Source organism: Crocodylus porosus, unplaced genomic scaffold (assembly GCF_001723895.1).
Source record: "Crocodylus porosus isolate Cpor-Errol unplaced genomic scaffold, CroPor_comp1, whole genome shotgun sequence".
NCBI lineage: Eukaryota > Metazoa > Chordata > Crocodylia > Crocodylidae > Crocodylus > Crocodylus porosus.
This window is the reverse complement of record NW_017728886.1, coordinates 72719209-72742228: the sequence shown is the minus strand read 5'-3', so window position 1 is coordinate 72742228 and position 23020 is coordinate 72719209. Positions and strand designations below refer to the sequence as shown.

At 43.4% G+C, this 23020-nt stretch overlaps 1 long non-coding RNA gene across 1 annotated transcript; it reads left to right on the top strand.

Moving 5' to 3' along the window:
* The first annotated feature begins 3129 nt into the window (after positions 1 to 3129).
* LOC109310943 lies at positions 3130 to 11945 on the top strand. The gene is made up of 4 exons (XR_002101349.1): positions 3130 to 3816; positions 3956 to 4081; positions 10425 to 10559; positions 11730 to 11945. It is a non-coding gene; the product is annotated as an uncharacterized LOC109310943 (long non-coding RNA).
* Positions 11946 to 23020: the final 11075 nt, after the last annotated feature.

Genomic DNA, 23020 nt, shown 5'->3' with positions numbered 1-23020 from the left:
TGATGAGAACAGAATGGACTCGTAAAAGGACATTCAGATTTTTCTGGTATCTGAGCACAGTTAAACATAAATCTGTGGCTAATAGTAGCAGCAGTATTTTCAGATTATGAAAGTGGAGCACTAAAAAATATCTTACATTGTAGATAACAGAATTTATTCTTAAGTGCTCTTTGATGTATAATTAGGTAGATAGTGTTCTGCTTTTTTTCTTTGAAGGTTCTTAAGATATGTTATCTTGCACTCCAACTGGCTTTATAATGATTTATTATACTGAGAAGAATTATACAGTGAAGAGGGGTTTCCACTGTACTAAAAAAGTGTACTAAAACTAGGCTCTATGCTAGTCACAATTTTAAAATGACACATTCTTATAACAAAAGAGTGAGAGAAATGTTAGGAAAAGTTGTTAACATTCATAAAAGGTGCCAGATTAACACTACTGGAAACTGAACCTGCATTTCTACTTAGAAGAAGTAGTAGCAGCCCAAGTTTCCAGTATAATGGGTGTGAACTCTCATTTAGAGGTAGTACCTCTAAGGATAAAAACATTTTTGCGACCTTTCAGTCTCTGGCTACCCTAGTGCTGCCTTTGGCATAGTGGTCTGTTTATCAGGAAAATGGATCAAATGAATCAACCTACTTCTGACAAGCCCTAATGGTATCAATTGATAGCATCTGTCTGACACAGTCTACTTCTTTGCATTACTTTGTCCTCTGACCAGGCTGGATATGGTTTCCCGGTTATCAAAATCCCAATTTCCAGGTATACAAACAAAACATAACCTAATCATCTTCAGTCCCTATTTTCTGTGTTGCTGGAACCCTAGACCTTCTCTGGGATTCTTAAAATGTTAGTAAATCAAAGACATTACCTCTAGTGTCTTTCTCCCCAGGAGACTCACAGGCTTAGTCTACTTCAGCTATACTCCCCCTAATCCAGATTGCTCAGTCATGTCCTTGGAGAAGAAAAAATGTAAACCATGTTGGAATACTTTAAAAAACAAAGACATGAAATGATACAATATATTTCTGAGTATAGTCATGGATAGATATAGCTTATTGGGGAAAAAAGGAAGTGTTGACCTATATATAAAGGCGATGTTCATATGTTCTGAGGATCAATATCAAGTGAAAGGTATGCCTGTTGAAAGCCTCTGGGTAAAGGTCAGAGGAGAGAGCAACAGGAGTAATGTCATGATGGGCATCTGTTACAGGCCACCAAACCAGGAAGAGAAGGTAGACAAGGCCTTCTTTAAACAACTGACAGAATCTTCCAAATCTCAGGAAATGATTCTTATTGACTGTCATGTCTGAGTTTTACCTGTCGGTTAGAGTGCCGATGCCAGCAAAGCAAAAAACCATAATAACTTAGTAAGGACGCAGGCCATAAAGACCCCTCAGCACTAGTAGCCTTTATTTCTTTGCTAAAAGCAGCATTGCAGTTGGAGTTTGTTAAAAGTTTGTTCTCCACACTTAAGGAGCTTGTTGTCTGCAATGATAAGTATTGCAGGTGCCAATCATAAGGTTGACCTTTTGAACCCGTTGAGGGCAGCCAGATGAATAATGTATCTAGGTCAGATGAATATGTATCTAGGTCACTGTGTAAGAACGTAATTGGCGGTCTGTAAATATTCACAATTGGCATGAAGTGATTGGTCACTGCTGACTATAACTAAGAGCAGATTCCCGCCATTAAGCAGAGAACTCCGAGCACACTAAGGAGACGCAGTCAGCAGATTGGCTGCCTGTAGACATCTCCCCGCCACCGACCTTCATTTTGGCGTATTCGTTTCTCACTGGTTCATCTGTCCGTCTCGTCAAAGAGCTCTCGGAAGTTTACTGATTGAAAGTGCATTATAATTTTTCCCTGTGCATGAGCTGTTGACCAGTTCTGGGACTATTGAGTCGGGCAGCCGCACCTAGCCTCCGGGTTAGAAAGTAAGGGCTCGGCTCAAGAACCCCATGAACCAACAGACCCCCTTTAGTTTGTTTTAAGTTCATGCACTGTAACTGAACAAAGCCAACTATCCTGCCTATGCTACGACCATCAGTAGCGTAAGTACAATAAATATTTTTGTAACTAATACACTTAAGTAGCCTGACTCCTCCTCGCCGTTGATCCCCACCTGTCTGGTTATCGATCCCTTCTGCACCAAGCCGGTCATGCCGACCCAGGCTCGCAGGTCAAGGATACGCTGGTTACGAGGTGCAACATTGACGTCTTTAATTATCAGGACAACTTCTGTGAAGGAAACACCACTGCACAAACAATCCAACAGATTATTGGAGTATATTGGGGATAACTTTTTGATACAGATGGTAGACAGGCTAACTTGGGGGGAAGTTTTCTTGAATTCCTGCTCACAAACAAGGGAGAATTGGTTGAGATTGTGAATCTGGAAGGCAACTTGGGTGGCAGTGACCACAAAACGATAGAATTAAAGATCTTAAAGGGAGAAAGAAAGGAGTGCAGCACTGGACATGAGAAAAACAGACTTGAGTAAATTCAGGGAACTGATGGGCAGGATCCCCTAGAAGCAAGTCAGAGGGGTAAAAGGAGTCCAGGAGAGCTGACTGGAAACTGGTCATAATACTAAGGAATAATATAAGAGCATGGCACGGGCATGCAAGGATAAAATTAGAAAGGCCAAGGCATGATTTGAGATGCAGCTGGCAAGGGAAGTAAAAGGCAATAAAAAAGGATATTACAAGTATGCCAAAAGTAAGAGGAAGATCAGAAAAACTTCAGGTCCCTTATAGAATGCAGAAGGTAATCTTGTTATGGATGATACAGAGAAGACTAAAGTATTTAATGCTTTTTTATTATTTCAATCTTCTCAAACAGGGGCAGCTACCAGATGATGAGTGCAGTTAGCAACAAAGATAGGGAAGGAGACAAACAGCCCAGAGTAATGGCAGAACAGATTATTTAGAGAATTGAGATGCCTTCAAATCATCAGGGCCAGATGGGATGGATGAGGAATTGACTGAAGTAATTTGAGAGTCATTAGCTATCTTTGAGCACTTTTGGAGGTTGGGTCTCAGATGAATGGGAAAGGGCAAACATAGACATAACATCTTTCTGGGGAATTACAGACCAGTCAACTTGACCTTGATACTTGGAAAGATCATGGTGCAAGTCCTCAAGGAGTCCATTGTGAAGCACCTAGAGGACAGCAAGGTAATTGGGAACAGTCAGCATAGATTCATGAAGAGCAAGTCATGTCTGACTTTAAACGAGTAAATCCTTATTGAGTTCACTCATTTACTTTCCTCATGGGACTGAGTGTGTGCTAGTGCTTAAGGTCCCAGCAGGTGGTTTGAAAATTTGGTATCTAACAGCACATCTGCCCTTTCTTTCCTGCCATGACTAGATGTTAAAAAAAAAAAGCATAAGAAAAGAGGGAGGCTTGCTGGCCTAGAATGCTGTAGATCTATGGCTGGCTGTAGTTCTTCGCATCCGATGACCTGCTTTGTGGTCATAGGCACACCATGGCAATATGTTTGCAGACCTGAGTTTGCCTATGTTCCTGTAATTTTATTGCTAACTTCTTAGTTAACTTAATCTCTAAGCCTGACTGGGGTTACTTAATCGTTCATAGCCCTGGGATATCTGGCCCAATATAACCCCTTTTGAAAACAAGAAATATCCTCTGCTGGGTTGCAGAGCTCCTGTTCCTGGAATTTTTCCCAACCACAATCCCTGCAACACCACCACTCATGGTTGGTTGTCTTCTGGTCTTGCAGATTCTCTTTCCTGTCCAGACTGTGGTTCTCCAACGTTTCTGTCACATTCCTTCTCAATCTTGGATTTAGGTAAGTGAGAGAGACTCCTCTGAGTCTCAAAAGGAGAGAGTTTCCTGTTGTCCTCCATCACCTCTGCTTGGGCACGGCTTAAGCATTCTTACTCTTTGGTAACTTTCTCTTCCCTCCTGTTTCTTCCTCTCCCCTGCAGCTGTTGCTGGGCACATTTTTATGACAGCCTCCGTTGCATGCCCAGCTAACCAGAACCGGCAGGAGCTTACAAATCTTGGCATCTGTGCTCCCGGTAAGTCCTGATCTTCTTCTTGTCTGCAACAAGGTAAGCGTTTGTGCTTGGAGCAACTCTTCTGTCACTCTTTAGGGGCTTCCAGGTGACAGGTGTGGTGAATGTGGGAAGATCAGTGGATATGATACACTTTGACTTTAGCAAGGCTTCTGACACTGTCTCCCATGACATTTTCATTAACAAGATAAAGAAATACAGACAAGGCAAAAGTACTGTAAGCTGGTGTAATAGAGAACCCCCACCATTATTACGTATAAAGAGGGCAAAGTATTAGGGTTGTGTGAAACAGGCCATATTCGATTCGTTGATTCGGATCACTGTCCCTGATTCAATTTGGCTGAATCCGAATCTGAAGATTTGATGCTGATTCAGAGAACCAGCAATTTGGCCATAGACACAGCTTTAAATGTTTTTTCTATATACCTCAAGGTACCAGGCATGTGAATGCTGTGATGCTGGGGTGGATGGAGCATCCCACAGGAGTGCAGGGGGCCCCCCTTTGCATGCTCGGCAGTGAACCCAGAAGTCCACTTCTGGCTTCACTGGGGAATGTGCTGGGGGGGATCCCCCCCGCCCAACTGGCTTGGTGATCAGCCATGGGGGGACCCTGGGTGCCCTCCCAGATCCAGGAGGCATCAGCCACGGAGCTGGAGGGACATGGGGGGAGGCACCCAGTGCGCTCCCTGGTGGACCTAGAAGTAGATCGGAAGTGCTTCTTGTCCACTTCCAGGTCTGCTGCTGAGTGCGCTGGGGGTGCCACCCCACGCTCCTATGGGATGCTTCATCCACCCCAGCATTGTAGCATTCACACAAGCCACCTGGTGCCTCGAGGTATTTAAAAATACAACAAATCTTCACATGAGCCACCTGGCAACTTGAGGTATGTAAAAAAAAAAACCAAATCTTGCACTAATACCAAAGATCTTAGGTTACATGCTCCTTTGGAAGAGCTGGCATTCCCTTCTCCTTAGAGCAAAAGTTCCCAACCCTGTGTCATGACCCAAATGAGCCCCCTTTTATACTTCGGTGCAGTTGACCAGAAAAATTAACATTCCTTAAGACCTTCGTAGTTTCTGTCCTATTAGTGACCTAGCTTTCTACTGGTGCCTCACTGTTTTTGTGCAGAAACTCAAGGACCTCTCTCAAAATCATCCCTGTTCTCTCTTCCCATTAAAACAGTCCTTCTGGGGGCTATCAACTTGGCTTAGAATGAGTGAACTCCAGGCTCTCATGGCCTACACAAGCCAGGTCTACACAAGATATATACCACATACACAGGGCAATGACAGACATGCTGCTCGCTGCTCTAATGAATGGTGCTTCACAGAAAGTGCCATAAGCTGACCTCCAGTGCATGTGCCAGAGCATGGCCATTTTGCTTGGTATGCCATAGCCAGTCCGAGCTCTGGGCAGTTGCTGCTGGCCACAGAGCCAAGGCTGCTTGCAGCAGGCAGCTGAGAGACTGAAAGCCCTGCTGCAAGCAGCCCAGGCTCTGTGGCAGGCAGCAGCTGCTGCAAAAAGCCGCACCAAGCTCAGTATCCCCAGCCAGCCTCTGTGTTGACCGCGGCTGCACATGCCCCTCAGGGTGTGCTGCTGGGAAGGGGTCTGGGACTGTGCAAACCCTGGCCTCTCCCCTGCATCCATCTGGAGGCATGCGTGTAGCCACCACCAGCAACAAAGATCAGGCCTCTCATGGCTCCCCTGCCCTCTGCCTCTGACCAGCCAAATTGAGGTGTGGGTTGAGATTGGGGTGTTTTTGGCGCTATGGGCAAAAATGTTGCTGACACCTAAGTTAGAGTGACCCCCCTGACCCAACACATGTTTACTTTTTTGTTGGGAGGGGACTGATCACCACTTCAGAGCCAATCCAGTGGAAAGAGGCTACCTGACTGCAGCCCCTTTCCCCTAGTCCTGCCCTCCCCAGCTCCTGTGCTGTCTGCAGAATGGGAGGGGAGAGAAGAAAAGGGAGGGACAGCAGGACTGCAGCATGCTCTATTGGGTATGGCAGCACAACCCCGCAGGACTGCTTGCACAGCATTCTGCAAGCCATGCTTATGCCAGGCTGGGGGCAGTGCGAGCTTCCTTATGAATGGGAGTAGTAGTGGCCCAGTGTGTGTATGTACATGGCTTGGAGTGGGAGTATTCATGTGCATGTGGTTTGGAGGGGAAGTGTGTGTATGTGTGTGCAGTTTGAAGGGGAAGTGAGTTTGTATGCTGCTTGGTGCAGGAGTGTGTGTGTGTGGTTTGGAGGGGGAGCATGAGAGACAGAGTAAAAAGAATCTCTTTACTTTCCAATTCCAATGACTGTGCTCCCGCCCCTCCCTCCTCCCATCCTGCAGACAGCACCTTGCTTGCATTCAGGGAGTCATACAGAAGTTAATGAAGGTGCTCCACTTTGGAGCGCCTTCATCTGAACCCTCATTATGTGAGGGTTAATTTGTCGTGTGATCAGGCACTTTTAAAGTGCTCTGCAGTTGTGCACTTCCGTTAGGGCATGGCTGTAGAGCACTTTCACGGGGCCAATGACAGGACACAGTGTTTCTTCTGTCAGTGCCCACAGACATGTAGTGCTGCTTTATGCATGCTGCCTCTCAAAGTGAAACAGTTATGGCTGTGTTCATGATAATTAGCACTGAAGAGAGGCAGAGCCAAATAATAAGGCTGTATGAAGCTTTGGTAGCTGATTCAATTCAGAGGAGATTTGGCCTGATTTGGTGGCTGAATCTTCAAATCTGAATCGAATCAGGAGACCCATTAAAAGGTCCAAATTGAATTAGAAGCCTCCAAATTGATTCAGAGACTTGGAAGGCTTGCAGCAAACAGAAACTGAAAAGAGGGAGGGGGGATGGGATGATCTTCCATATATGGAAAAAGCTGAGGTGGGGAAAGACAGCTCTGATATTGGCATCTGTAGCTGGCCAGTGACTGTGATTTTTCTGAGTTCCCTTCCAGTCACAGTGCTCTGGGGGAGGGATGTAGAAACAACATATAAAGCTGTGTCTGAGGTGCATTTTCACAGAAACCCCTGCACCTATCCCCTTGAAATTTATTCAGGCTTCATGCCCTTAGAAGGGGCTACCATCCCTGCTCTTTTCAAAAACTGACAAAGTAATAGGTATTTTAGTGATTCCCCATTATAGTCTATGGCCGAATCTCCAAATTTGAATCCTCCAACTTGAATCAGGGCAGTGATTCGAATCACCGAATGCTTCTGGGATTAAGGATAACAAAAAGTCCTTCAAGTATATAGGTAGCAAGAAGAAGTCTCGGGGTAACACTGGACCCCTATGAGGCAGGGCAGGGCAGTTGGTGACAGACGTGCGAGAGAAGGCAGAACTCTCCAACAAGTTCTTTGCCTCCATGTTCCTGTCTTCTGACAATGGGGTGCTCTTGGGTGATAGTGTAGAGAGGCCCAGAAAGGATGCGAGTTCCCCGACTGTTAAGGACCTAGTTAAGGATTACCTGGAGGGCTTAGGTATATCTAAATCGGCGCGGCTGGATGACCTTCATCCACGGGTGCTGAGGGAATTGCCTGGTGTCATTGAGGAGCCATTGGCATGGCTGTTTGAGGACTCCTGGGGCTTGGGCCAAGTCCCTGAGGACTGGAAAAGGGCCAAAGTGGTCCCTATTTTCAAGAAGGGGAGCAAGGAAGAGCGTGGCAACTACAGGCCAGTCAGCCTCACTTCTATCCTGGGGAAGGTCTTTGAAAAAATTATCAAGGGCCACATTTGTGAGAGCCCTGAAGGGGAAGTGATGTTGAAGGGTAACCAACATGGGTTCATGCCAGGCCAATCCTGCCTGATTAACCTGGTCTCTTTCTATGACCAGTTATCTGACACCAAGCTGTGGGGTAAAGTGAATACACCGGCAGGCAGGGACCACATCCAGGCAGACCTGGATAGGTTAGAGAAGTCCTTGTTGAACCGCATCCTGTACAGGTTCACCCACAAGTGCAGAGTGCTGCACCTGGGGAGAGGGAACCAGCATTATGGTTATAGGTTAGGGGCTGACCCTCTCAGCAGCACAGAGGCAGAGAGGGATCTTGGAGTCATGATTGACTCCAGGATGAATATGAGTCGCCAATGCGATGAAGCAATAGGCAGAGCCAACTGCACCCTGTCATACATCAACAGGGGCATCACTAACAGGTCCAGAGAGGTCTCGCTCCCCCTCTATGTGGCGCTGGTCAGGCCGCAGCTGGAGTACTGTGTCCAGTTCTGGGCGCCGCACTTCAAGAAGGACATGGGGAACCTGGAGAGGGCCACTCGTATGGTTGGGGGCCTCTGTGGCCAGCCCTACGAGGAGAGGCTGAGGGACCTGAATCTCTTCAGTCTCCGCAAGAGGAGACTGAGGGGGGATCTTGTGCTGCACCTTATCAGGGGCCAGCAGCAGGGACTCGGGGAAAGTCTGTTCACCAGGGCCCCCCTTGGAGTCACCAGAGACAATGGCCACAAGCTGAGGGAGGATAGGTTTAGGTTAGATATAAGGAAGAACTACTTCACTATAAGGGTGGCCAGAGCCTGGAATAGGCTGCCCAGAGAGGTGGTGCTCTCACCTTCCCTGGAAATCTTCAAGAAGAGACTGGATAGGCACCTGGCTGGGGTCTTATGACCCCTCCCACCCCCAGGACTCATTCCTACCCATGGTGGGGGATCCGACTAGATGATCTGTCTAGGTCCCTTCTGACTCATTGATTCTCTGATTCTCTGAATCAGCTGAATCTGAATCCGAAGTGAATACTTGCTGCTTCACACAGGCCTACCAAATAGCCTGCCCACAGAGCTGCCTGAATGAGGTGATGTTGCTTCCACTTCAGGAGGCAGTGTGTGCAGAGCAGCTTGCTGAGTTACAGTTTGCCGGTATCTGGCATAGTTAGTTTGTGGGACAGAAGTGCCACCATTTTTCACAAGGACAGGGCTGGTGCTCAAACTACATTTTATATTAACTTCTATGGTAGTCTAGGGTATTCACCTTTATCAACTAATTTCACTGCCAGTTTCCTTCATTAAGCTGGGTTGTATGTTGGGAGAGAAGAAAATGCACACTCTGGATATATCCTGAGTTTTACTGCATTACACCATAAGTCTCAGTCTCTTTGGGTGCCTACCCACCATTTTGCATTACTGCTGCTGTAGGTCCTGCTACTAACATGCTTTGCCCACCTGTGCTTGCCAACATACCCCAAACCTAGAAGTTTACCAGTGAGGGCCCTCTGTGCTCATCCATATTGGTTGCTTTCACACATACTAGAGACTGAGGGTAGATGCAGAGGGATGTGTCTGCCTATGTCACTGTCCTCAGTGTCATTGTCTCTCTGCCTGTGGGTGTGGATAGGTGGGGTGTGATCAGGCCTCTCAAGGGTGGAACCTGCTGTGTAGTTTAGATAAGGCTGTGGCTGTTTTTGGGTTGTATAAAAGACAAACCATCTTGTTGCAGAGAATTTCCAAGTAGATCATGCAGTATGCATTTCCACCTGCTATCAGTTGGCTGACAAACCTCTCCTTCTGAACATGAAGATGCATCCTGCCCAAACACGGGTTGCATCTAGCATGTCCTCTGATTTCAGAGATCTGCAAGGCTGTAGAGTATTGTAGTCATGCTGGCCACATCTATGTGAGATACTGACTACGCAGTAGCCCAATACTACTGCACAGTAGCATCGTGTGGCAACAACCGTGCTGTGACACTAGTGCACAGTACTCTTAGGCTACTGTGCAGTAGTGTCATGAAAAAGACATTTGTTGGCAGTACTGCACAGTAACTCAGGTTACTCAGGTTATTGTGCAGTGCTTTAGTACTTGTTTATACAGTACTTTATACAAGTACTTATATACAAGTGTTTATACAAGTACTAAATGACTGCAATAACAACTGTACAGTCAGCATCTCATGTAGATATGGCCTTTGTGGAATACTAAGTCCTGGATCTGGTGGCCAAGAGAGATGTCAGATTTGGAAGAGTAGTAATTCCAGTCACTTCTTGCATTACAAAGTGTCTGCATGGTATAAGTGGGACTTGCTACTCTCATTGCCCAGGAAGACTAGTCACCTGCGGTTTTATCCTCAGTGATGTACTCAAAATGACACTATGGTTCTTTGAAGTGTTGAGTCAACCCTCCTACCCTTTTTCAGAGTCCTCAGCTACCTCAGGCTTTGACTTATGCAGGCCACACTGTCACTTATGCTTGTTATTTAGGAGCACAAGGAGATACTCAATGCACAAACAGACCTGGCAAATGCTGCTAGTCCAAACATTCCAGTCTCACTTACATGAGGTTCATGTGTATCTACAGTCAGAACCAAATTGCCTGTAACATCAGCTGTTAAACACTGAAACAAACAAACAAGGGAAATGGTGGATTTTCTATTTCTTGAGGTTTTCAGATCAAGAGCTGGATGCCTTTCTGGCAGATGCACTTTGGCCAAGTACAAGTTAATGGGCTCAGTGTAGGGGTAATTAGATGAAATTTACATTGAAGGAAATACATCTAAGAACCACATTTACTGTATGGTAAGTATCCACTTTTTCTATTTTTACTGTATAGTCTAAGTGAAATGCAAAAGGAAGGTGGTTTACATGGTAGAAAGTGAGTCAGGGTTTTAAAAATTCAGTTTTAATAATCAAAGGGACTCAAAATGCAGTTATACAAAAATTAATTTCAGTAATAATTCAACATTTCACATATTTTCTCTGCAAGTTTTCTAGAGATAGCGTGAATTTCTGAGCACTGGATAACTAGCACTGGACATTAGCAGCAGTTTCAATGCAACACCAGAAGCACTGCAACGTCACAATTTGACATTAGTCACTGGTAGACCTGTTAATGTTGCTATGTATCACAGCAACACACGTAAGTGAAGCACCTACCCCAATTATAGCCACACTGGGTGCATATACATGTGTGCTTTAATGCACAGTTGCCAATTTTACTGCGCATTAAAGTGTCATGCCAAAAAACATGCTAATGTGCAGTAAATCAGGCTACTGTGCATTGTCACTTAAAAAGCGTATGCTTTTGCTGCTGCGCATTTAGTTAGTACCTCACATTAGAGGTACTAAACAATGCAGAGTAAGTAGCAAGTGCTTTAATGAATGTGTAGACACACCCACTGAGGTGGAAACAGCCATCTGAATGAGCTAATAATATTAATGAAAACTAGAGGTCTTTTGGGAAGCTGCTTCTGGAGAAAACAAAATCAGCAGGCAAAAAAAAGCTACTCTTCCCTTGTAAAAATGAGCAGCACTTTAGAAACATTTAGGACATATATCAAGAAGTCTTTGGGTGTTAGTAATTCAGATGAGGACATCTTTTAAACATGAGTGTTAATCTGCCAGTGTCTCCTTTTAATAAGACATTTTTGAATGACCGTCCTTGTATCTTATTCAAATTTAATAGAAAGAACAAGTAGAATAGGAAATAAAGTGGACATGCAGATTTGTTGGTGCAATAGGCTGAATTATATTTGTTTTTTTCCTAACCTTGTAAGCTGCTCCAAGTAAGACATACTCCATGCCTACAGACAACTGTAATTGTCTCAACTGGGAGCAACTTCTAGGATCTTGACCTATATTTCTTCCTATCCTTTAGGAGGTACAATACACTGTACCTTTGGAATCTGTGGTTCCCAAGCCATTTGTATTCTAATGTTGAAGCTTAAAATATTAACATCTTTGGTCTAGAAACAAGATCGGACATCATATGAGAATGTAGAGTACTTGTGATATTTCTACTGCTTCCTGGTCAGGAATAGCCTCAGAGTATTTTGCCACATGTAAGTTAAACCTAATAAGCACCTTTTGAGATGTTGATGCAGCTGTAATGTGTTTGATAAGTCCCTCTTATATAGTTGGAAGTTGTTTCAAAGCTTGATAACCACTCATTTGGGGCTTTTAAAATAATTTTATCAGCTCATACATGACCATTGGATCATACAGAAATTTCTGAGTTGGTCATTGTATTTGTTCTTTAAAAAAATCTTTTAATGAAACTAAAATTTCTCAAAAGCGTCAATTTTAAGTAAATATTCTAATTCTGGTTAGTTAGCTGAAGTCCTTGGATCTAAGGAGCTATAGGTTGGGAAAATATTTTATTTAGTCTTATTTTGGACTTCTAAACAAAGTTCTGTAATTACCTCATCCTGTCTGAATTGCCACACGCAAGGTTAAATTTCAACCAGCTGCAAATCATACATGTACAATAAGTTGGCCAGTGAAAATGTTTTCACCTTTGTGTCATGTGCAAAATAGTGCTCCAAATGGAAGGTTTCTGGGCACCAAATGTAGATCTTAATGGGCTTTCTGTTAACATCTTTGCATATGCTTAACTGTGGAAACGTGACCATTTTAACCAACTGATTTTTAAGCTGTCATAGTTAAACTAGTGCAAAACCTTGCAAAGATGCTTTTATTTTGGTTTAAGGAGTGCTTGTTCAGCTTAGTTTAAACTGGACAAGTCTGCATGAGACGTTGACTGTTCAGTAGCTCATTACTACTCTGCAGTAGCTCGTTACTACTGTGCAGTACCATTGTGTGGCACAAAGCATGATGCAACGCTGCTACAGATTAGTAATAAGCTACTGCGCAGTCAGTGTCACCAAAAAGCTGTTTGAAGATGCTACTGTGGAGTAACTCCAGTTACTGTGCAGTCATTTAGTACTTGTGTACTAAGTTATACATGATGGCACAGTAACAACTGTGCACTCAGCATCTTGTATAGATATGGCCACTGATTCCTAACCAAGTTATGCTCGATCAAAATGAAATTGGTTCATATCAAAAGTGCTTCCACATGGGGTTTCAAACTGGTTTTACTCAGTCTTTTTATATTTACTCTTTTACTGAAAATAGTCCAACTTTCTTTTGTAAACAAACTCAAAGGTTTCTTCTGTGTTTAGAAAGGGATACCTACATGGGGTGACTAATGGAAAGCTTTTATTGAGACACAACATTGCCATGAGGTGAAGTTTAATCCACGTTATTTAACTTGGTCATTTTATTCTTGCTTATACAAAAGTTTGCACCTTTTATTATTTTTAAAACCAGTGTAAAAGGCTGTGTGGGTTGTTTTAGGGTATAGTTATACTTTATAGATAGCATGTGCTAACTTTAGTTCATGTTAAAATTAGCACCTGGTATGAGCAGCCCCACAGAATGGGAGTGGAAAGGGGGGGAGATTCTTATTTTTAGGTGCTCCCCTACTGGGGGAAGATAGAGAGGCTAGGACGTGCCTCCTGGGATGCTGGAGGACCCCTCAACTGTTTTTGGGCTTGTGGAATAGTCACGTGTGACACCAGTTGCCCAAAACCAGTTAGAGATAATACTTGATGAAAGAGGTTATCCCTAAGGTGCTCAGAGAGCCCATAACATTTGTTTACTGCCATAATGTGTGGACCTTTCTGGTTTAAGGGCTCTTTAAATGTATTTAAGTTACTGGTAACAACAACTTTATTTAGGTATAAATCAGGGCTACCTGAAGTTTAACATAATTGACAAGGTTGTAGCTGGGTTGGTCTAAGGAGACAGGTAGACAAGGTTCTTTGAGTAAATCTGATATCTTTTGTTAGACCAACTAAATAGTTGAAAAAATAGTATTTTCAACGATTTAGTTGGTCTAATGAAAAATATCAGATTTACCCAAAGAACTTTGTCTACATAATTGACATGGAACTATCTATTTAAGATAGATTGAAAGGAACTTGGTTTAAGCTATAAAGCAAGGTTTTGCTTACACGAGTCATTTAGTACTTGTAAAACGAAGTACTACATGACTGCACAGTATCCGGCGTTAGCGTGCAGTAGTGTCCTGGCATGGTTGCCTGATGATGTTTACTGCACAGTAGCTCCTTACTACTGTGCAGTATCATTGCATCATGGTTCATGCCTGGAGACGCCACTACACAGTAGTAACGAGCTACTGCACAGTAAGTATCTTGTCTAGGTGCATCCAGTGTGTTATAGTACCGAAAGCTGCAGTAGCAAACGTGCTTATTTACCTTGCTTCTTAAGGAGTAGCTCCAGCTCCGGTATCTTTACAGAAGCCTGCATCATGAAGCGAAAACCTGTTCTAAGAATGGCCACATAGGCTTTTGTAGCACTTTAAAGTAAATCCATTTGAAACAGGGGCGGGCAATTATTTCAGGTGGAGGGCTGCTCACCAAGTTTTGGCAAGCTGTCGAGGGCCACATGGGTAACCATTACCCCTTGACAGGTGCTCCACCCCCGGTCACCATCTTGGGCCCAATATCCCAGGGCCAGCACCGAAGGCGCCCAGAGCATGGTGCAGGCTGGCAGGGGTCTGTGAAGCTGGGCTGGGTTGCACCAGCAGGGAGAGGGGGGTGCTGGCCCGGCTCTATAGTGCCCCTGCCAGCTGCCACCCTGCTCTGGGCCCCATCAGCACTGGCCCTGGGATGCCAGTGTGGGCCTCATATACCCGCTCACTCCCACTGCCCCCAAGCCCCTGCTCCGAATGAGCTGGTGCTCAGCCTGGGGAAAAGTGGCCCCTCCCTTGCCCCGTGGCTAGAGCTCCCTGCTGTAGCTGCTTACAGCCTGCGTGGGCTATCCTGAGCAGGCACAGGCAGCCCCATGTGGGTTGCAAGCAGCTGCAGTGCGGAGCACTGGCCACAGGGTGGGGGAAGGGCTACTTTTCCTCCCCTGCACTCAGCACCAGCTTGTAACCCATGCCCGCTGCCAGCCTGGGCCTCGCACTGGCTCTGGGCTTGCCTGTAGGGGTTGTGCACAGTGGCAGCAGCTGCAGCCTCCCTGCTTGCTGAACCAGGCAGTGTTTGCTACTGCCGCCTCTGGGCTGCCCAGTGTGCGAGCTCCAGGGCTGCAACAGCAAACACTGCCTGGCACACCAAACAGCGGGGCTGCAGCTGCTGCTGCCGTGTGCAGCCCCGACAGGGGAGCCTGGAGCAGGCGTGGGGCCCAGGTTGGCAGCAGGGGTGGGTTACAAGGTGGTGCTGAGTGCAGGGGTGGGGGGAAACAGCCCCTCCCCTGCCCCGTGGCTGGTGCCCCATGCTGCAGCTGCTCACAGCTCGCGTGGGGCTGCCTGCACCTGCTCACAACAGCCCCACGCGGGCTGTGAGTGGTTGCAGCAGGGAGCACCATCCATGGGGCAGGGGAGGGGCCACTTTTCCCCAGGTTCCTCCCCTGCCCCCCCCTTACCTGAGTTACTGCTGTGGTGCAGTCACATGGTCCCAGGTTAGAAGCCCCTGCTGGGGCTTCCTGCTGTTGTGGGAACCCACTGGGGCTTCTGCTGGGTCCTACTGCCCCTGGTTTCTGTCATTTCTGACAGGAACCAAAGATGGATAAATATTAATTTTTTTAGGGGCCCCGTAGGCCAAATAGAATGACCTCATGGGCTGGATCTGGCTTGCAGGCTGTATTTTGCCCACCCCTGATTTAAAATCATGCTTTAAGTTAAACAGATGCTACTTTCTCTGTAGGCGGGCAATTTGTGATTAAGGTAACCTAGTTTAACCTCACTTCATACAGGTGCAGCATACCTGTTTCCACGGCGTGCACTGGAGTAATGAAACTGATACAGTTACACCAATGCTAATATTTTAAAATCTAGTCAGGTTCATTAAATTAATGACAGTGGGCTTGATCCTTATCTCACACTAATATAAAATAGGAGTAATTTCCTTTGTATCATCCTGAGGTAAAAATGACTGGGATTACAGCCAAGTTCAGTGCATCTGATAATAGCTGAAGGCTGTGCCCTCTGATCCTTATTTATACTCTAGCCCTGTATGCAAGGCAGTTGCTGATAATTAAATCATAATGAATACTTGTTAGATTAATACTAACTCTGCCATCAAACTTCAGGGCTTGCCTTGTCTATTATTTTAGTACAATAGATATTAATAACTCACTAGTGTTGCTAAAATGAATCTCTAGACATACGTCTATGTATTTAAGTAAATAGCATGGTTCCGTTATTTTCTTCTCCCTTTGTATTTCCAAATATAAAACTTGTGTAAAAATCTTCCCCCTCTTGTATTACTTCAAGTTATGAATATTACAAATATGGCTTTCCTAACAAGTAGCTATGCAGTGTCTGAAATTGAAAAGCTAGCTGTGAGTAACATTTGTTTCCTTTTTAAAATTTTTTGTCAGAGCTAAGGTGCATCTTAAATTGTGAGTCTTAGTTAGAAAATTAAGCACAGCCTGAGCTAATTAAGCATTGTGAAACTAAGAACACCAATATCTGTTTAGAACTCTTCCTATGGATTTTTATAGCAATTTTCACTGATATGCCTGCAGTTTTTATGAGTGTATGAGAAACAATAAGAATTAATAACAGTAATTTTGGATTTTTTTTGCAGTTGCTCTCCATTTAAGGATTTCATAGTGTTAGAACCAAGTCTTAGTCTTGTCCTCAGTATTATCTCGAGCACAATTGGGAACGCAGGGTGATATGTGTGTGTAAGGAAGAATCGGACAATAATTCATGAGACATGTGACATTCTGAAAAGCACTGCTTAGTCATACCTTTTGGCACCATCCCAAATTTTTATGTTCTTAATGAGTTTGGTGTATGTTTTCAATTCAGTTCAGAAGGTAATATTTTACATAAGCTATTTTTATGATACCCAAGGGAGTAATAATTTCGCATGTAAGAAATTAGAGGTGTGAATGAATAGACTTTCTTTTACCCATGGAAAGGCCAATTATGCAATTCACATTTAAAATGTATAGAACAGCCACATAAAAAGAAACAACTTCCAATTAAATAGATTTTTAAGAGCCAGAAAAGGGGCAAAATGCTACAAAGTTATTTTTAAAAACAACTGGAGGGAAGCACTATCAAGTTTTTTAAAACATGGAGTATTTTTTCTTTTCTTACTTTGGAAGTCACCATTACTCCTTATGCCACCCTAGGTGTGTAAGTAAATGTGACTTAAGGTTTAATTTGTTTCAGAAGTACCTATTAGCATGTGATGAGGATAGTTTCAAGATTCAGTGTGGAAAATAACTTTTGCTTAAGGGAATGTTGCAAATTTACTCTTCCCCTTTTTCATTACCCACCTTCCTCCCCAACAATAAATTGGTAGCACTAAATAGACTTTTATACTGATCCTGCAACTTGTCCTGTGAATGCGACTCCTATGCCTAAATGGAATCCTACAGACAAGCTCTGTGCTGATGTAGGAGTATTCCCTGTGTAGAACAAATGGCAGAATTGATGCCGAGTAGGGGATTACTTGACACTGTGTTTCTTTCATTATGAGAACATCGATGAATTGATTTTTTTCTCAGAGGTACTGAACATCTGAATCTTGACTGTAGTCATAGATGTGTGTCCTTTGTACCCCTGGAAATCAATTGACTTGTTGAATTAAATACATGTGTTCCCATTCCTTTCTTGGGGAGTCAGTATATGGATCGAGCACTGGACTAGACTTAAGAGAACTTGGTTCTGTTCTGAACTCTAGCACCATCCTGCCGATTAGGCCTGGGCAAGTCATGTTACCTCTCTCTACAATCAGAATAATGATACTGACGTCTGCTGTAAAGTGCTTTAAAATCAACTGATGAAAAGTGCTGTATAAAAGTTGGCTGCTATTACTTCTTCACAAAAGACTCAATTCTGTTTGGTGCTGAGCATTTAGTGAAAGGATCCAGTCCCTTCAACTCTCAATGGCTTCAATTGGAGTTCAGTATGTGCTTGCTCTATTGCATAAATAGTTTCAAACAATATTTTCTAAGATGAAATGTTTTCCCCTGTTATAAGAGTGTTACATTTTTCCACTTATATGTTACTTGGAGATTGTTTTTTGGGAGTCTTCAGGCAGAATAACAATAGGGCACTTTGCTGTGGATTAGTTTTGTACTCAAGCTCTAAAGAATTAGAGTGCAGCTGAGCCAATGCCACCATAGTTGCTGATGTTAAATTGTGTATGCCTTCTCATTGTTTGGGGCTAAATTATCCTTGAGTCCCATGCATAATAGTTAATTCTGACTGCAGCAGCGCTCACTAATACTAATGAGGGCAGAGCTGATGCACTGTAGGATTTCTTTCTGCCAAAAACCTGCTCATACCTCCAGCTGCTGTTTCTGTTGTTCAGGCCAAAGGGAGGCTTATGGTCCAGTTTTTCCTTGTCTCCCTAAAATTGTCCAGTGCTTGCGGGAAGAGCTGAATACAAAACTAACTCTTGAGTCAAAGTGCTGACCCATCAGTATGTGCTCAAGATTCTAGCAGAACAGTTCATCAGTTTGTAGAGATGACTGGTATCTATTCTTTCTCTCTCACACATACCTCTGTTGAAGTACCTGTATATGGTATAGCACTATTATTATAAGATTTCCTATACTATTAACATTATCTGTAATATGAGGTTACTGCTTAATAACCTTGAATTTCACTTAAGCAAATTGCAAACACTCTTTCACCACATGAAATACTTTAACAAGCAATGCAACCAATTACTCAATGACAACTTGGGTAGTCCGCTAACAGAGTTTCTCTGGTAGCTAAAGTAATTTTGCTAATTATAGTACAGGAAAGGTTGTTTCAAATCCCTTCTATTTGAAGGTGAAGACTGCTGTTCCCAAGCAAAATTGTTTAATCAATTATATACACACATTACATTAACTAGCTTTTGCTGGAGTTGTGTGACACGGTGGCAAAAGTAAGAAACCCAGAGTATTCTGTGAACTCACTGTGCTGTATAGGTGGAAAAGGAACAGCAGCTTGCTGCCATTTTTTTTAGTGGTTATGATCTGTTGATATAGTTCACCAATTGTCTAGAGAATCACATCAAAAAACTGTTTTGCTTTGCTTTCTTTGTTCTGCTGGAACCGATTTCATTTAGGTACTTGGACCTTCTCCCAAGGATTCTTGGGCATTCAACTTAACTGAATTTATATGGCTTCTTCTACAGGGGGAGAGAATTGTCCTAGGTGTACAAATTATTCTTAACTTACTAATGATCACTTTACTTGACAGTCCATATGCCTGGCAGCATTGATTCAAGATTCAAGTCATTTGGTTTAAAACTTGGCTGCTTGATGGAGCTGCATCCTCTATCGAAGGAGGGTCTAATTTTATGTGCCCAGCAAGTGAGTTATTTTAGAAGGTTTCCCGAATGATTTCTGTAGGCAAGAAATTAATGCTCAAGTGTCATGAGAGTCTGCAGAGAGCAGTAGAAACAATCAGTGCAAATATTGAGCAATCTGAAAAAAAGTGAATGACAAGATAGTGGCCCTTGAGATCCATTCTTGGGCAGGGATGTAAAGTACTTTTGTCTTACTCGTGAAGAAGAACAAGATTCTAGAATCTAGCAATTGACTCTTTGGGAAAATAATGGAGGTTGGCAAAAGCGACTTAGAAATAGATTACAAAGTTATCAAGACATGTGATGGCCTCTTGGAAAGATTGTTCCTCTATCTCAGTTTTTCTTGCCTTGAGGGCATGGGGCACTGAACCTTCTTTCACTGTTTCAGAAAGGAAACTTGATTGGCCTTGTCTTACAAATTGATCACCAGCATTTCTCTCTTTGGTGCTGTGTTTATTTTCAGTGGGGACTGGTATGGATGCTGGAGTCTGGCTAGTTTGGTTAGTCGGAGTTGGGGGTTATAAAGTTAGCCCACTAAGTAAGTTTCAGTGATGATTCATTAGAATTTACGTGGATGGGAGTGGAAGTAAGACATTTCTAAATCATAGTGTTGACTTTGCCATTGCCTAAATGGCCGTGTACCGGCAAGTTCAGTGAGATGATACCCATTCCAGATTTCAGTCTCTTCCTTGATTGAACTCCACAATGTAACTGCTGATTTAAAAATTAGAGTGGATCCATATTATAGCTGTACAGTGATAAAGAGAGCTATTTGTAGAATAATTCAACACATGAAGACTTTAGATGCTTTTCCTGAAGTCATCTACTGTGTATATCATTGCATTAGAGAGGGTCAGGGGTAACACAGGAGGACTTCTAGTCCATAATAGCATATTTTTTTTTGTGTAGATCAGTCTTTGCACACAGCAATGCATCTTTGTAAATAAAAGAAAATAATGGAGAAGTGGAGTATTAACCAGCTTTATTATTAATTAGGAGCACACTGGAGCAGATGCTTTCTTGATTGCATATAATTCTATCCCTTTAACTCTGATTATTAAGAACTTAAAAGCTAACTGGTAGTTTGATGGACAGAAGTCACTATGTTACATGTGTCTACACCCACTATGAATCTTCCCTAAGAGTGTCAACTCCTGATAAAGCTTTGGGAATTATTTAAAATAGGACCTAGAGTTATTGGGTTACTAATATGGTTCCTCTTTACCTTATTTTGCCTAGACTCAGAGCTAGGGAGCATTAATTCTAGGACAGATATCACTTAAAAGCTTTATATTAAATTGCACTTTGTTGCCAACACTAGATTTGCCTTTTATTGCCACAGGTTCTTAGTCACATTAGGAGCTGAGGCATACCCGAGGTTTTGGTCACCAACCTTGTCTTCAGAATGAAGTTGATTAGACAGTTTGTTGATAAGGTTTTTTTTCAGCATTGCGTCATTTATATCTGCAGCTGCTAGGTTATCTATGCTAAAGTTCCTAACAATGTCGGGAATCTTTCAGACATTTCCCAGCTACAGAGATTCTAATAGATCTCTGGGTCTTGGTTCCAAAGAGTTAGTTTCTGTACGAAGTATTATCAGAAACTTATTGAATGAATCAAAACCAAAAAATGGATCCATATCAGAAAGGCAGGAGTTTGGAGTGGAGTCCCATAGGGATCTGTTTTGGACCCAGTGCTGTTCAATGTGTTTTAATGATTTGGATGCAAATATAGAGATTCTTGCAGAAATCTGTAGATGACACAAAACTGGGAAGGATCACGAACTCATTATGGAAGAGAGGAACAAACTTCAGAAGGATCTTGACAGATTGGAAAGCTGGGCTAGACCTAACGGGATGAAGTCCGGCACTGACAAATGCAACGTGCTACAACTTGGTAAGAATAATCAAAGACAGACATACAAAATGGGTGACTGGGTGGCAACATTACACAGAAGAACCTAGAGGTCTTGGTGGATCAAGAAGGAATTTTACTTCATGGTCAAATTGGTATGGACTGTGGGGGCTTTTGCCTTCCTCATTTTCTAGAAGCAGGACATTGGAAGCTGTGGTTCCCCTGCTTTATATGTGATGGGTTAGGGTGTTAGGTTAGGGTTGATGGTAGTCCCATGTAAAGTTCAGATTATGGATTGTATTGGATGGCTTGGATAGGGATGATCCTGCCTCAGGCAGGGGGTTGGACTAGATGACCTCTGGGGGTTCCTTCCAGTCCTACTTCTCCGTAATACTATGATCACAGAGTCAATATGAGTCTGCGGTGTTATGCAGCTACATTGATAGAAGCATTGACTAACTGCTAACAACTCTAAAGGTGCTGCAACCTCAGCCAAACTGCAGCCCATGTAAAGTAAAGTGTCTTGACCTGAAAGCAGAGAAAAGATTGCAGAGGAAGAAACAGGAGAGAAATCCTGACCTACAGCCTACTCTCTTCTTTGGAAAGACCTGCAACTTCTGCAGATGGATATGTGGCTCAAGGATTGGATTCTTAAGTCAACTCAAAGCCCATCAGTGAGCTATGGTAGAGAGAATCCTCGAAGGATTGCCAGAGATGAGAAACATTAAGTGCAAGATACTGGAAATGATAGTGCCTTTTTACTTGGTACTGGTTAGGCCTCATCTAGAGTATTATGTGCAGTTTTGGGCTCCACATTTTAAAAACCACATGAAGAAGTTAGAGAGGGTCCAGGGGTGGGTGACAAAAATGATAAAGGAATTAAACATAAAGCGATATGAGGAGAAGTTGAAAGAAAATAGGCATGTTCAACTTGTGGAAAAGATGATTGAGAGGGGATGTAATCGCAGGCTTCAAATATCTGAAGGGCTGCTGTAAAGAAGAGGGAGAATACCTTCTTCTAGTGCTGCAGAGAGCAGGATACATACCAGTGGCTTAAAGTTGCAGCGAAGTAGGATTTGACTGGACATCAGGAAAAACTTCATTGTTAGAACAGTGAGGCAATGGAATAGATTGCATATGGAAGTTGTGGAAATCTCCATCATTGAACATTTTAAAGAAAAGGTTGGATAAGCATTGGTTATGGATGATTTAGGAGTATCTGTGCTCAGAGTGCTCTGTGAAGAGCAACAGTTGGAAGCCCAGATGGAGCTGTACTGTGTGCCTTTTTCTGGGAGGAGCATGTGGGATTGGATTGGGAAGGGCTGTGGCAAGAACGGGTGCTCCTACATGCTTCAGAGTTGAGAATTTTCTTATTTGGACAAAGGACTGCCTGATTCACCTTGCTTCAGAAACTTACCCCAGTCATGAGCAACTTAATAAAGAGTGAACTTCACAAATTCTGTTGAAGTAAGTTCTGTCCTGCACTCATAAAACTGCTTGTGGTGTATTAATTAGACTTCGCAGAATTCAATTTTTATTTTTTAACAATTTTGATGGCTAAAATCGATGTTTGTTTATTTTTAAGCATTTCTTCCTATTTTATCAATTTAAATTTCAGGATTGTGTAAAATTAGAGGTATGGGAGGCAGACAATTTAGTAATAGTTTCATAGTTTCATAGTTAGTAGGGTCGGAAGGGACCTGAGCAGATCATCAAGTCCGACCCCCTACCATGGCAGGAAAAAGTACTGGGGTCAAATGACCCCAGCAAGGTGTACATCTAGCCTCCTCTTAAAGACCCCCAGCACCACTTCTCTTGGAAGTTGGTTCCAGATCCTAGCCGCCCTGCAGTGAAGTAGCACCTCCTGATGTCTAGCCTAAATCTACCCTCTGCCAGCTTGTGACACGTATTCCTAGTCACTTCTGGCGGTGCTTGGGGGAACAGTGACTCCCCCAATGCTTTGTAACAGGCCACTAGATCCCCCTCAGCCTTCTCTTGTGGAGGCTGAACAGGTTCAGGTCCTTTAGCCTCTCCTCGTAGGGCCTGCCCTGCTGC